Source organism: Podarcis gaigeae (assembly GCF_964106915.1).
Source record: "Podarcis gaigeae genome assembly, chromosome: 1".
Lineage (NCBI taxonomy): Eukaryota > Metazoa > Chordata > Lepidosauria > Squamata > Lacertidae > Podarcis > Podarcis gaigeae.
Genome location: NC_139678.1, coordinates 36,827,319 through 36,844,010, shown reverse-complemented (window position 1 = coordinate 36,844,010; position 16,692 = coordinate 36,827,319). Strand labels below are relative to the sequence as shown.

Genomic DNA, 16,692 nt, shown 5'->3' with positions numbered 1-16,692 from the left:
CTCCTCTAGCTTCAGATCCTCACATCTGAACCTATGCTGTTATGAAGGGTTCCCCAAACTGCAACATTACATTTTCAGGGAGCGCAGAGGAGGGTGTAGGAAAGCTCTAATCACACAATTGAAGATACTAGTCTTTGTGGTTCGAGGACCCGATCCCCCCAAAGTGGAATGAATACACAAGGACACGTGATATAAGGTTAATGGGCAAGAAAAGGCCACAACTTTATTGATTACAGCAAGTGAAAAGGTATTGGCTTAGGCATTGGATTACGTCAGCTGACTCCACCCCCTCAGAGAGGGGTGAGTCTGAAACAAGGGGGGTTTATTCACCAGTAGGTGGAGCCTGTTGATGCTCATCCAACTATAGGCTCTCCCATGATGTCACCGAGGGTCGTGCCATGGCCTCCCGCCAAGTAGGCATCGGACAGAATACACGACCGCCAGATTCCTTTAACGAAATACCCCAAAATTGAAGGCATAGGCAATGGCCACACCTAGCTCTTTGACACCACAACACATTATTCCAATACCTAACCTACCCACCAATACCACGAAAGTTGTGACGATTGCTATGAGGTAGGCAAAAAAACCAAAAAGCCTAATGCCAAATGGAAAAATTCCTACCAGGCCCCCCAGACAACCAGGGCGACCAACCTAAGGTCCATAGCAAGGCCAAGGAAAACTAAGACCCTGAGCTCAAAGGGAGTGGAGGGTGGGTGACTCGCGACGGGACGACAAAGAGTGAGGCTGAGGAGGGGCTGGCGCCGCAGCGTTTAGGTTGCTGTACACGCCCCCTTGGAGGCACCTGGTTGGGTGCCTGCTGATGGGCGCCAGCCAGGTGAGTGGAAGGCAGGGGGCTAATGCCCCCTGCTAGAGGTGGAGCTCGGGGTCCCCCCCCCACAACCACTCCCCTCTCTTCCAGGAGGAGAGTCTTTGTCCTCTGAGCTATGTTTTTTTTTGGTGAACACATGTTGATTTTCTGCCATATTACCATGCCACAGGCTGAGAAAGATGCTTCACTGCCAACCAGATGTGCTGAACTCTGTATGAATAGACTTTGGCAACCACAATTTCTTGAGCAGCTGGAGTCTGCAATCAGATTTAGAATAAGCCAATCTGAGCCGAATGCAGCACACATAGCTGCCAGTCAGATGACTAGTTCATCTTCTGGACACATGTTCATCACAGGATGATCTAACACAGTGGCTGCTTAGTGTTCAGGATCTCATGGGCATAGATCCCACTTTTCTGTAGCATAGGAGATTGGCTTTGTGTCATCCATCTCTGGCTTCAGAGAACTGGTCAACATAAAGATCCAGACGTATTTATTTCTGAATCAATTGTATTGTTTTGAAAGCCGTTAAAGAGGCTTGTTTAAGAAAGGAGTCTTTCAAAGGCAGCACTTTCCTGTTGTCAGTAAATAATGTTGTCAATTGTCTCTTTTGCAGAACACACAGGCTGAATCTCATCTGCAAGCAATGAAGCAATGATCTGTGAGCCCTGGAAGCACTAGTAAAAACTAAATCTGCGGAGGGACAGAAGATTTCAGCTCAGCTTTTTTTTATTGTGAACTGTGAGATCATGTCTATTTGTGGATCTTTGTCTTCCATAACTGACAATGGGAGTTGTATGATGATCCCTTGAATGAGGTCCCTGAATACTATTCTGTTCCAGTCTTTACTTCAGATCAGTTTTTTCTCTCCAAGATTATGGACTATTAATAGTTTGCACATATGGGAAGCATCATTTAGTGAATGGAGTCTTATGAGGTGGGGTTCTGCCTCACACTTCCTACACTCCTGACAGGCATGCAAGCAAATCTTTACATCCTGGATATGTTGCTATCAAAATCAAGAGAACCATCTAGAGAAACATAAAATCGCCTTTAATGAGGCTAATGGGATGACTTGGGAAATGAAAACTATTCTCAGCTCTTCTGTGCTCTTCATTTGTTTCATTTCATTTCAGATTGCTGCAAATCATTAAGGGGTGTTTGTAAAAAGTAACCAGGCTAAGTGATTTAGTTATGATACTTAGTGGAGCTTCATGAAATCAGACGAGTTTCTTTCCAATTTACCAGAGTGTTTGCTATTGCCTTGTGAAAACAGATGGAGTTAGTGGGCCTTCACAACCGATTTGTTTGAATCCTGAACTGAATCAGGCTGTATTGTCCCCATTTTTCTTCATTTTGTACTGAATCTGGATCAGGTTGAGGTAGTTACAAATCACCACAGAGTCAAAACTATTTGTAGTGATTTGAGCTGATCTGGAGCTCAGCCACGATGCACAGCCTAACAATCACCAGGGGGTTATTGTCAAGATAAAATGGGAGGGGATACAAAGACCCTCCTGAACTACATGAAGGAATGGTAGGTTGAAAGAAGACTTAGAAATAAATAAAAATTATAGAAAGATAACTCTCCCTAGTTATGCAGGTGCATGGTTTGGGGGTGCACCTGGATTGGGAAGTGACATAGCGCAGTTGCATTGCATACAGAAGGTCCCAGGTTCAGTCCCATTCCAGGTAGGAATGGGAGAGACCTGTGTCAGAAATTCTGCACAGCTCCAGCCAGTCAATGTAGACAATACTGAGCTAAATGGACCATTAGTCTGACTTGGTGTAAGGCAGCTTCCTATCTTCCTATCCAGTTCTACCACTATTGTGAAGATAATTATGGTGTTCCTAGACTGGGTTAGCTTGACCTCAGTTGTCCATGCACGGGTAACCTCCAAGATGGACTACTGCTATGCACTCTATGTGGGGCTACCCTTGTGTTAGTTTATTGCAGTAATCCACTGTCAAAGCTGGCCCACAGGGTGTATGTGTAAGTGGGGAGGGGAGGGAGGAAATAAAGATTTAGTCCACTGGATCAAAAAGATTCCCCACCCTTGCCTTATATACTTTGTATATAAGAGCTTCTCCTTCAAGTTCCAAAGATATCAGAAACTCACTCTATGGTAACTCAGAGCAGTGCTTTCTTTCAGTGTGGCTGCTCCTGTTCTGTTGAATGGTATTTCTGTTGAGATACAACAGGCTACGACTATTTCTCATTTCTAGAAACAATTGAAGATATTTTTGTTCAGTCAAGCTTCTTCAGTTGGATTAATAGGTGTCTGTCATGGGTGTGTATTGTTTACAAATTCATTTTCTGTTTTTGTGTGCTGTTTATAACTGTTTTATGAGCAGTTTTTGTTACATTTTGTACATCACATGGGGATATATCTGGAAGGCGATGAATAAATAACAGTAACAATCATTTATTTGGAAGATATCGAGAAAGCCCATTGCAAGGTCTTTAAAGCAGCTGCCCAAAGACTGCTAGTGAATTAAGTCTCCATCCATGAAATACTGACATTCAACAAGAGCTGAGATATCTAGTTTGACCTCTCTTAGATCTGAGAGTATTACATTGTTATGTTCCTTTTTTTAAATGGTGCATGCACCCACCATTTTCTAGGTGTAGAAAAATATACTTTTTAGAGTATAATGAGGCCATATCAAGGTTTTCCATTCTAAAGGTAATGTGTTTTTTCCCCTTTAAGACAACATACTTTACCATTTTTAACTTTTCTCATCATATTTTTGACAGCAGGTTTTCCAATTTTGACAGGTTTTTAAAAGTAATTTTAACAGATGAGTGATTTCTCCTCCAGCAAAGTCAGATTATGTGAAATGTCAATGTAAAAACCATATACTGTGACACATAATCATTTTTAGCTGAATTTACTTATTAATTTTACTTGCTGTAGCTAATAAACCCTAAGTGCTTGGCTAATTGTATTGCTTATTTAAATATTTTAAAGGGTGTATTTTAAAATTGCATTTCTTTTTCTGACTCCAATTTTTTTTCAAGGCCGCCATGATCTGTCACACATTCATTATGAGTCTAGGAATCAGCATCACAACTGGGAAATCTCAGTTCAAAGAACTGAGTCAATGAAGAATCACAATGCACATTCTCTTTCCTTTAAAGGCCAAACATATTTTCAGAGCACTTCCAGTGAACCTCGTCCACATACCACATCAGGTTGGTTTGTACCATCAGCAGAATAAATTAGTATATCACTTCCTGGTCTTTAGGCAGCAGGTGGGGATTCGATGTTTGACAGCTTTCTGCACTTAGAACACTAACATGCCAAGGAGTAAGAATTGACATAGTCTTCTCCTTGAGTGCAAGGAGAATTTCCTTTTTGCAGGAAAGCGTGTTCTCCTTCATGGAGAGCACGTGTTGCGGTGGGGTCTGCTGAGCCACCCCTCTGTTACCAGGCAGGTCTCTAAAGATGGCCTGGGCAGTGATTGGTTCACTGGGTTGCTGGGGTAAAAGTTATGTTGCAATTTTGGTGGGAGGGGTAAAATGTTTAAATACTCTGCACGCAGCCTTGTACTTTCTCTTTTGCTGCGTGCAACGGATCACCCGCCCACCCTCCCTAGAATAAGGGGTTGTTGCGTTGACCTTGCTATGCCTGTCATGGGGTTGTCTGCCGTTGGGGCAGGGGCCTGGTAGGAATTTTGTCCATCTGGCTGATTGGCTGGGCCATTTGGTTTTTGCCTACTGCGTAGCAAATCGTCACAACTTGTAAAGTTGCGGTTAGGCTTTGGTTATAAATTGGTGGAGGAGGGGTTAGGATAGGCTGGACCTGCCCCTCCATGTTGCTGCGGAAAGGGAATTCCGTTAAAGGAATCCTGGGGCTTGCCATCTTTTCGTCCAATCCCTGGAATGGGACTAAAGTGTGGGTTGTGAGTTATTTGGCAGGTGGCTTGGGGACCTCGACACGCAACCTTTCCAAACATGCAAACTCCACCTGCATTTTGGTGTAGCATACAGCAGGAAAATATTTACCACTTGATTCTGCTTTTATACACACACACACACACACACACACACACACACACACAGTATATAAATATGGATTTTATAAATATGGAAGGAGGTGGCTTGAAAACTGATGTAGTTACAGGTAGGTAGCTGTGTTCATCTGCCGTACTTGAAACAAAATAAATTAAAAAATTAAAAAATTCCTTTTAGTAGCACCTTAGAGACCAACTAAGTTTGTTATTGGTATGAGCTTTCGTGTGCAATGCACACGTCTTCAGATACACTGAAACAGGTTTAGCCTGTTAGACTGCAGAATCCTTCTTTAACATTTGATGTTGGTGCTATTCATATTGCTGGTTTTGAATACATCAATACAGCGATGGGGAAGCTCAGCCTGGAGGCCAAATGCAGACCTCCAGGCATCTTTATCCTGCCCCTACAACCTTCCCTGTCCATATCCGTGCCCAGGCCACGCCACTCACTGGTCCTGCTCTGCAACCTCCTTGGCTGTCATGTGTGCTTGACTTGTGATCATGCTTTTTGCTTGCCTGGAAAGGAAGAATTGAGGGCACGCTCAGAAGCACTGCTGGTTCTTCCTTTCTTCTTTTGTGGGTGTGGCCTGAAAGTGTCAAAGTTTCCCATGGGATGGGGGAATTTCTGGATGTGGCATGCCGTCCAAATCCAGCTCCCTACCCTGGAGTCTGTGCCTGGAATGTTTGTGAGCTGCTCCCAGGACTGTTCTGGGCTGAATGCTTGGAATGCAGAATGAAGCTCTTTCCTATGTTCAGATATGGAAAGGCAAGCAGTAATACACTGGGGCTCTCTATCCCTGCTCCCAGAACTGTGCAGACAATATGTGATGTACGTTATATGAAGGGAGGGTAGTGTGTGATTTGCAAAAGCAAAGAGAGAGAGAGAGAGAGAGACGGGGGGGGGGGAGCAAGAGCTACATCCATGTTTAGCTCCATCAACTTGAAGTTAAGCCATTAATAATAATAATAATAATAATAATAATAATAATAATAATTTATTTATACCCCACCCATCTGGCTGAGTTTCCCCAGCCACTCTGGGTGGCTTCCAATCAAGCGTTAAAAACAATACAGCATTAAATATTAAAAACTTCCTTAAATTTAGAGATTTGGGCAGACTTTACCTTTGCAGAATTTACCTCCTTTTCTTGCTAGAATGTTGAGTGAGGTGTACCAGCCAGCGCCAACTGCAAAATAAGGGTGGACATATGTTAACAAGTAAAGAACAGGGTGCCTCTGAGCATATTCACAGCCCACGAATTTGTATTCAGTACCAAAGTGAAGCTTGCAAGTTCTTTCATACAAGGATCCTCTTCTTGCTAACCCGGCTGAGCATTCTTTCTGAGCAGCCTAACTGAGACAGGGAAAGCTTTTCAATTGTTGCCATTGCCATTAACTAAATATATATCGTTAAACAACTGAGAATCAGAAACCCTCGCTGATTGGCTGCAAATCATCAATAGCTTTACCTATATCTCAGCCTACCTTCTGCCCACCCCTCATTTAGACCTCCTATGCCGTTTTTAAACGTGGTTTTTTTGGGGGGGGCATATTGGGTTGTTGTTTTATTTTTGGGGGGTGTTTTTTGTTTTATGTCTTGATTTTATTATGTGAACCGCCCTGAGACCCCCAAGTATAGGGCGATATAATAATAATAATAATAATAATAATAATAATAATAATAGACCAATTTATTATAATGTCTCAAAACTCCAGTATTTTGTGGATGAGTTTGGGAGGTATCATCATTTCATTTCATTTCATTTCATTTCATTTCATACATTCAACTTGAAATGCCATGTTCAGTTTCCATGGAATCATCATTGATTCTGTCTGGGACCGGGTCATCATAATAAGGGTTTTTTAAAAAATAAATCTTATGAATGAACTGGTGGCCTAAAGAAAGCATACAGCCTGTTTCACCACAGGATGCACATTTGGATGCCAGTTTCATCAAAACTGAAAGGACAAAGGTCGCCTAGAAGGCAAAAGGGCACAGCACCGTTAGCAGGCATCTTGGCCAAAGTGCAGAATTGATACTGACACTCTTTGAAGGCAGCCTCATTCAGCCTGTATCTTATGTGATGCAGAATATTTGAAGACTTGAGAAGTAGGAAATTTCAGGATGTCGCATGATAGGAGTCTAATAAATATGTCCCATTTTTGCCTCCTAAAATTAATATGCTGCATTGCTAATACAGAAACAGCCTAGTTTCCCACCTGGTATAACAATAAAACAATGAACAGGGTGGTGAAACAATGGCTACTGCAATCGACACAAGATAATATCACCAAGGCAACTATCTGTAAAAAAATAAAATAAACATCCATAAAAAAGGCAAAAGTAATTTCTTTCCCAAATAGGTTTTTTCTTAAACAATAGCAAACACAGTAAATAAAGAGATCACTTGTAATATATCAGTGGTTCAGTGCTCATTTCTTCTCTTTCCAAAATCAATTATATCTTGAACAATTGCAAATACAGTAATAAAGAGTCTACTTGTGATATACCAGTGGTTCATTGCTTGGATGTTGTTCCAGTAATCCAATGTTTCGTCGCTAAAGAACTTAGTCATCGAGCTTTGTAGTAAATAATATACAAGTGTGGGCAGTATGTAAATGACTTAAAGCAGGGTTATATCTGTCCCCATCTGCATGTTTCCATCAGCAGGAGCATAGAAAGAGGACGATGTCCACCTGACATGCTGCTCCAAAGCATTTGCTGAAGCAGATTTGCGGAGGAGCATAGGAAGTTGCAGAGGGATCAGCAAAAATCAATTCTTTCCCAATTCTATAGATAGCAGTCTCAGTGGAAGAAGCCACTTTTTATCTGTGTTTGGATACAATTGGACACCATTTTGAATCAAGATGGCAGACTGAACCTTTCAGAACTGCACTGATTTTAACCACTGCTTTCAAAACTACAGTGATTTTTTTGTTTTCTTAGAGTTCATACGTCAGGTATCAGGCTGCTAGCTGAATTAAATCTATTACCAGTAGCACATATACATTTGGTTTGTTTTGAAACATAGATTGTAATCTTATTAATATATTGGTGGTCTCATTTTTTTCTTTGCAACTCTGAGTTTGAAAACATGTCATATGTAAATTGCAAGGAAGTGAGGATTATGCAAAGAACAAACATTTCCTAAACACAATGTAGAGTTTTATCTCTATACAGTCGTACCTTGGTAGTCGAACTTAATCCATTCCGAGAGTCCATTTGACTCCCAGAACTGTTCAAAAACCAAGGTGCGGCTTCTGATTGGCCGCAGGAGCTTCCTGTACTGAATTGGAAGCCGCAGAAGCCACATCGGACGTTTGGCTTCCAAAAAATGTTTGCAAACCGGAACATTCGCTTCTGGGTTTGTAGTGTTCGGGAGCCAAAATGTCTAAATACCAAGGCGTTCGAGAACCAAGGTATGACGGTATTTTGAAAAATGAAAGAATTTTTAAAAAAGAATTTATAAAATTGATATTCTTCCCTTCATCACAAGCAATCTCAGGGCAGGTCAAATTCAGATAAAAATCTAAAAACACAGAATAAAACCTGTCAATAAAACTATAAAAACCATTTCATAATGATAACAGAAATGCATGGTACTTTTTCTTACTTTTTGGACTTGGCTAAAAATTCAATGTATTTAATGTGGGAAGGCGAGATTCACCCATATGAATGCAGACAGGATGTTTTATAACTTCAACCCAATTGCGACGACAGAATTTATTGAAACATTAACAGAAAATGACATGTAAATAGAACAACACTTCCTTGTAGCCAGATCTTATTTCAGAGTCTGTTTTGTCTCGTTTCCATTTAATTATGATTTTGTATTGTACATCTGTAATTCTGAGCATAGCTATCACAATGAAATATATGCTTTTTATGGCACTAATTGCAATCCTTGTAAGTAGTCTCAACAAAGAGGCCAAAGACTGAATATGTATGGAGATTGAATTACTGTCGTTTGCTGAGATGCATTCCTTCAGGTTAGGACTGAAACACATGATTGATACAGTTTGCAGATCTTGGTCCAGGCTAAACCTGTTTTTTGGAAGGCTCAGTAACATAGAGATAGTTCCGTAAGGGTGGCGGCACATCCCATGTGGTCTGATACTGCTCCTCATAAGGGCCTTCTCTCCACTGACTGGATTTCCTTAACATCACAGTGATTACTATCACTTGGTGCTAGAGCCATTTGCTTCTCCCCTTGGCATTTTGATAAAGAATAGCAGAGATTCCATGTATCATGTGGCTGACTGTCAATGAAGAGTTATATCCAATGCTAGTCCTACTCAAAGTAGGCTCCTTGAAAGTAATTGACTCAAGTTACTCATATTCATTAATCTTGATGGGTAGTACTCGCATTGAAAACAAGATGGTCTGCAAGAGCCAATGCCATTCTGGCTTTGAGAGAAGTTTATAATGAAATGGAAGGAATATCTGAATTGGAATATGTAATCAACCCCAGTGAAGATTGGGATGAGAAATGTTTAAGGAAAAGGAAGTTGTTTTTTTTAATGAAGTTGAAGACAACAAAACTGTCCCAGAAGGGAAACAGAAATTAGTTGTGGAAACTGCTAACACAATTTCTGATGAATAACTTTTACAACTGGAAAAAAAGAAAATATTCTACAAACTCAAATTTGGACTTATTCCGTGTACTTTTTTAAAAAATAAAGAACACTGATGATGCAAAGACAGACAGCATAAAAAATGACTCAGAGGATATTGATTTTGTTGTTTTTGATGATGAATTGTGACACTTTGTCAACTTTGCATTTTGTCAACAGTAAGCACTTTAAATCATTGAAGTCTTCCAGTGTACTTTACAAGTTCATTATTGCTGGCTCAAGTGCCACATTGATGGTTTGAGTGCCACATTTCCACATCATAGAATTATAAGGCTTAGTTTCAAGACCCTTGATAATCTTGGTCGCCCTCCTCTGTACATTTTCCAACTTGTCAATATTCTTCTTAAATTGTGGCACCCAGTACTGGTCATAATACTCCAGCTGTGGTTTGACCAAGGCAGAATAGAGCAGTACTATTACTTCCCTTGACCTGGACACTATATTTCTGTTGATGGAGCCTAGGATAGCACTAGCTTTTTTGCTGCTGCTGCATCACACTGTTGACTCATGTTATGGTCTACTAAGATCCCTAGATGCTTTTCACATGTATTACTAGGAAGCCAGGTGTCTTCCATCTTCTATTTGTGCAGATGGTTATTCCTGCGTGAGTATAGAACCTTACATTTCTCCCTATTGAAATTCATTTTGTTAGCTTTGGCCCAGTTCTCCAATCTGTTAACGTCATATTGAAGCCCATTTTGTCTTCTGCAGCATTAGCTACCCCTCCCAGTTTTCTTTCATCTGCAAATTTGATGAGCATCCTGTCAATTCCTTCATCCAAGTCATTTATAAAGACACTGAACAGCAACAGGCCCAGGACAGAACACTGTGGCACCTACTTGTTTGTATTTTCTAGGAAGATTAGCAACCATTCATGAGCACTCTTTGGGTTTGGTAAGTCAACCAGCTACAAATCCACCTAACAGTTACCTCATCCAGCCCACATTTTGCCAGCCTCTCCATAAGAATATCATGGGGGACTTTGATGAAAGAATTATTGAAATCAAGATACACTATGCCCACAGCATGGGTTTTGTTTTTTCACTCTTTTGAAGATGAAGGGAACATTTGCCTGCCGCCAGTCCACAGGGACTTCGCTTGTTCTCCAATAATTCTTAAAGATTATAGACAGAGGCTCTGAGACTACATCCACAAAACCCTTTAGTGCCCTTGGGTGCAGTTCATTGGGCCCTGGAGATTTGAATTCATTTAAAGTAGCTAGGCCTTCCCTTACCACCTATTTTCCTATCTTGGGCAGCAGCTTCTTCCTTGCATCATTTATTTTGTTATCTATGCATCATTTGTACATGGTGCAATCATAACATTTACTAGGTGAGAATTTGTACATTTCATGATGTAACATGGCTTGTGCCTGGGTGAGTGCAGAGGTTCTGCTGAAGAAGAAGAAGAGTTTGGATTTGATATCCCGCCTTTCACTCCCTTTAAGGAGTCTCAAAGCGGCTAACATTCTCCTTTCCCTTCCTCCCCCACAACAAACACTCTGTGAGGTGAGTGGGGCTGAGAGACTTCAGAGAAGTGTGACTAATCCAAGGTCACCCAGCAGCTGCATGTGAAGGAGCGGAGACGTGAACCCAGTTCCTACCGCTCTTAACCACTACACCACACTGGCTCTGCTTTCGGTTCTATGGGTATCTCCTATCAAAAATATATAACGGACTGCATACAGGTGATTACCCACATCTCAGGTGGCCTCTATTTATCATTTGCTAGAGATTCCAATGATTGATACAGTTTATCATAGTCAAATGGAGAAACAATATATTTACAAAAACTTAAATTAGTAACTGATGGATACCCAGTGCAATTTCATTGACAAGCATCAGCACCACACAACTTAGTTTATGTTCCTCTGCTCCAAACTTGATATCAGAAGCTTTTGTCTAGGAACAAATGGTGGTACTAATGACTTACTGGAGGAGGCAAGAGATGTGAGAAGAATATGCTAACCCTCTTTAGCACCTCTTTTAAAGAGAAATTAAGAACTGGAGAGACTTTTGCCATTCAAGGAAGTCACATGTTTAACGTATTTCAGAAGCATGTCCCCACTGCTAAAGGGTTTAAAAAAACGAAACAAGAAATTATAATTCCCTCTATCAAAAAATCTGAACAGGGAGGGGATATTTTTTGCTGTATGTGAGCTGAATCAAGTTAATGAGGCATCTAACACTGCAAAAAAGAGCGTTGCCTATAAATAAATCCCATCTGATTGGGATATATTAGTCTTCTGATAGAGTTATATAGCCTACAGCTGCTTTGAATAGAATGTATATGGGTACAGATACAGGCCCCCACTTTCCAAAGTACTTGTCCACCCTAAAATCTATACAAGGAAATGCAGCTCTTTTTTTTGGAGAAAAATACATCATCACCAGCATCTACAGATTACCTTAATTCACCAACTGTGAAACCATTTAACAGAAGCTTTATTGTTCCTGAGTGGTATTTGTAAGGAAAAATCAACAAAGCAGGAGCTTAAGCACAAACAGAGATCTCAGAATGAAATACAATGGGATGGTGATCTTCCACAGGGAACCTGTGAGTTTCTTAGAAAAGTATGGAGACATATTCCTCAGGAAAATGAACCTTCTGATTGCAGACAACCACTAATAATGTGGTTTTGAAGGCCATGCTGTTGTACCAATGCAGAACAAGGGACCACCCTAGCATTTGCCAAAGCAGAGAAATCTTGCCACATGTATACTTTTTGCAATCTGTTTTCGAATTTCAACTTTACAAGAACCATTCTGGGTCTGGAAAAATAATCCACAAACACAAATATACAGAAAAATGTTTGCACAAATTTCTGAAACCAGTTACCGTATTTTTCGCTCTATAACACGCACCTGACCATAACACGCACATTGTTTTTAGAGGAGGAAAACAAGGGAAAAAACATTCTGAATGAAACAGTGGATGTATCATTTTTGGGCTTCATGCTGTGGCCACAGACATGTGATCTGATGTTGAATTTGGGGTGACCCAATGCAAAGATCCTGAGAATCCCTGTGGATCTATGCTTTTTAACCACGTTTTTGCACCATTGCAGCCCCATGCAACAGTGGGTGCGTGATTTTGGGGGGGCAGGCTGTAGCCATGGACATGCTATGTGATCTGATGGTGAATTTGGGGTGACCCAATGCAAGGATCCTGAGAATCCCTGTGGATCCATGCTTTTTAACCACATTTTTGCACCATTGCAGCCCCAGGCAACAGTGGGTGCATGATTTTTTTGGTGCAGGCTGTAGCCATGGACATGCTATGTGATCTGATGGTGAATTTGGGGTGACCCAATGCAAAGATCCTGAGGATCCATGTGGATCCATGCTTTTTAACCACATTTTTGCACCATTGCAGCCCCAGGCAACAGTGGGTGCGTGATTTTGGGGGGGCAGGCTGTAGCCATGGACATGCTATGTGATCTGATGGTGAATTTGGGGTGACCCAATGCAAAGATCCTGAGGATCTATGCTTTGTAACCACATTTTAAGTGGGGAGGGAAGGAAAAACACAGAAGGGACAAGGAGCAGGAGAGGGGTGTGCAGAGAAGCAGCTGGCTAAGAATGCAGGAGAGGAGTAGTGAGGAAAGGAAGGCAAAAGTTTTCCCCCACCCAAGCCAGCCAGCCAGCCAGCCATCTCTCTCTCTTTCTCTCTCTCTCTCTCTCTCTCTCTCTCTCTCCCTCCCTCCCTCCCTCGCTCCCTCCCCCCCTCTCTCTCTCCCTTCCCCCCTCTCTCTCCCTCTCCCCCAGCAGCACCGGAGCTTGCCTGGAGGGGAGGGGCTTTCCCTGCTCTTTGTTCCGTTTCAGCAAACACAGCAAGGAAACAGAGGAGAGTGGGCAGTAAGACCCTGAGGCAGAATGCAGGAAAGCAGCCGCTTCCTCTTTTCAAGTTTCGCTTCTCCGTGCAGCGTGCAGCCCCGCGATTTGATTTTTGCTTGATTTTTCGGCTCCAGGGACCACACATTCGCTCTATAACACGCACAGACATTTCCCCTTCCTTTTTAGGAGAAAAAATCTGCGTGTTATAGAGCGAAATTTACGGTAATTTGATCAAGTTTCATTAAGTTTTCCTCTGAAATACATCATAATTTAGCTTGATAATTGGAGAGGAACAAAGGGAAAAATAAAGCAGATGTAGCTCTGGAATGCCTACTATAGTCTCCAATATTATATTCTGAAAGAAAAAAAATCAAAGTGAGTAGATCCATTGTAGCCCCCCATCTCTGTCCACAGCGAATTTGACAATACAGTTTGAATGCAAGGATTTTTAGAACTGTTGGTGGGGGGCAACAACATCTGTTTACCCATCAGGTCCAGTAAAACCTAAGATCTGATTGCTTGATCCCTGGTGTTGCATCATTAAGAAGTCCCCACACACTCACCAGTTATTAGCATTCCTTGAAAAATGAATCATAGAATCATAGAATCATAGAGTTGGAAGAGACCACAAGGGCCATCGAGTCCAACCCCCTGCCAAGCAGGAAACACCATCAGAGCACTCCTGACATATGGTTGTCAAGCCTCTGCTTAAAGACCTCCAAAGAAGGAGACTCCACCACACTCCTTGGCAGCAAATTCCACTGTCGAACAGCTCTTACTGTCAGGAAGTTCTTCCTAATGTTTAGGTGGAATCTTCTTTCTTGTAGTTTGGATCCATTGCTCCGTGTCCGCTTCTCTGGAGCAGCAGAAAACAACCTTTCTCCCTCCTCTATGTGACATCCTTTTATATATTTGAACATGGCTATCATATAACCCCTTAACCTCCTCTTCTCCAGGCTAAACATGCCCAGCTCCCTTAGCCGTTCCTCATAAGGCATCGTTTCCAGGCCTTTGACCATTTTGGTTGCCCTCCTCTGGACACGTTCCAGTTTGTCAGTGTCCTTCTTGAACTGTGGTGCCCAGAACTGGACACAGTACTCCAGATGAGGTCTGACCAGAGCAGAATACAGTGGCACTATTACTTCCCTTGATCTAGATGCTATATGGTTTGTTTTGTTTAATTTTGTGTCACAAGAAGTGTTGTTGTTGTTGTTTAGTCGTTTAGTCGTGTCCGACTCTTCGTGACCCCATGGACCAGAGTGCGCCAGGCACTCCTATCTTCCACTGCCTCCCACAGTTTGGTCAGACTCATGTTTTTAGCTTCGAGAACACTGTCTAACCATCTTGTCCTCTGTCGTCCCCTTCTTCTTGTGCCCTCAATCTTTCCCAACATCAGGGTCTTTTCCAGAGAGTCTTCTCTTCTCATGAGGTGGCCAAAGTATTGGAGCCTCAGCTTCACGATCTGTCCTTCCAGTGAGCACTCAGGGCTAATTTCCTTAAGAATGGATACGTTTGATCTTCTTGCAGTCCATAGGACTCTCAAGAGTCTCCTCCAGCACCACAGTTCAAAGGTGTTATGTAGTGAAGTTTCACCCTGGGCCAGCAGGGGGATACTGTATATAGTTTTCACTCAGGTCTGTAGATAAGTTTTCACTCAGGTCCACGTCAGTTATTTTAGGCGGGAAACTCTGGGCTGTTGTTGCTACAATGTTGACAGCCGGCTGCCTATAAAAGCAGGCCGGCTGAGCTGTTTGCAGTCAGTTCTATTCCAGCTTACAAAATAAAGAGCTACTTGGAGAAATCGCTGTGTCGTCTGCTATGTCAACCCACAACTTAACTCTGGCGACGAAGGTGGGATCGATGGACATCAGAGCACAGCCAGATGCGGCCAGCCTCTGAACTGAGCTGAATCACTGAGCTGAATCACGGAGCAAAATCACTGAGCGAAATCACTGGACAGAACCAATTCAGAGCTGACTGTTCTGGCTAGAGCACGGTGTTCCATCCATCGCCCTTCACGCCGGCATCGGAATCATGGCTTCACTTGTGCCTCTACCGCCGTTTGCGCCAGCCTCTGAATCATGGGACTCCTACCTCGCTTGGTTCGACTGCTACCTCCAAGCCAATGAGCTGACAGCAGTATCAAAGGATCGGAAGTGGGGCCTATTCCTCAGCCTCTGTGGGCCTGAGGTGTTTGAGACGGCCCAAGCATTGGTTGCGCCTGAAGCAGTCCAGGCAACACCATGGGACACGATCCAAGAGAAGCTCCGCAACCACTACGCACCAAAGCCGTCCAAGATTGCTGCCCGCCATGCGTTCTACCACCGGAACCAGGCAGAGGGGGAGTCAATCAACAACTACACCACCGCCCTGCGACAGGCTGCAATGCACTGTGAGTTCCGAGACTTAGACGATGCCCTGATGGATCGAATTGTCTGTGGGGTCCGGGACATCCATCTGCAACGGCGTCTCCTCGCCAAGCCAGACCTCACGCTACAGAAAGCCATTGAGGAGGCTGTGGCCTCAGAAGCTGCTGAACGCTCCGCCCAGGAGATCCGCAAGTCCAGCAGCCTGCGTCTTGCTAGGAAGCCAGTTCCGGTGCATCATGAAGAGGCCAGCAGTGATGAGGCATCCTCCAGTGAAGACGATATCGTGCACCAGACAAAGCGGGAGCGCAGGAAGTTCCAACAGAAGTCCAAGGGCCAACCGGAATGTGCCGGCTGCGGAGGCAACCATTCCCGTGCCAAGTGTCGATTCAGAGATGCCATCTGTAGGAAGTGTTCCAGAAGGGGCCACATCGCTAAGGTCTGCCGATCGGCTCCGTCTGACACCCCCCCTTCATCGACTCGCAAGTCCAAGTCTTCACTCCAGTGTGCCAAGGAAAGTTGTTTCGCTCTCACCAACTGCCGCTGCCTGTCTGGAACCACGATTGGCCAAACCGACTCGCCTACGCGACACAAGCTGAACGTCACGGTGCTCATTGAAGGAGCTCCATGTGACATGGAGATTGACACCGGGTCTGCCCTGTCCATCGTGTCATGGAGCACCATCAAAAGACTGGTACCCAGAGTGTCCAAAAGGCAACTCGACTCTCACCGCGTACACCTCAGAGACTACCAGGGAAACGACATTCCCGTGGTAGGCGTTGGCCGGTTCTGGATTGCCTTCAAGGATTTTTCGGGCCTGCTCCGGTTGGTGGTGGTCAAAGGTCAGCGGCCAAGCCTCCTAGTGCTAGACTGGTTTGATGCCCTCGGCCTGGAAGTCACCGGCATCAACTGCATCTCTAACGCAGAGACTGAGGGTCTGGTCAAAGACTTTGCCGAGGTTTTCGACGGCACCTTGGGGCAATATACAGGTACGCCCATCTCCTTT

General features: G+C 43.3%; 1 protein-coding gene across 4 annotated transcripts in view; it reads left to right on the top strand.

Moving 5' to 3' along the window:
• The window catches only part of FOXG1 (forkhead box G1), a 51,845-nt gene extending 49,908 nt beyond the window's left edge, over positions 1-1,937 (top strand). For all 4 annotated transcript variants that reach the window (XR_014565408.1, XR_014565409.1, XR_014565410.1 and 1 more), the window contains one exon: positions 1,449-1,937. The gene's annotated coding sequence lies outside the window, so the exon portion shown is untranslated. The remainder of the gene's footprint in view (positions 1-1,448) is intronic.
• Positions 1,938-16,692: the final 14,755 nt, after the last annotated feature.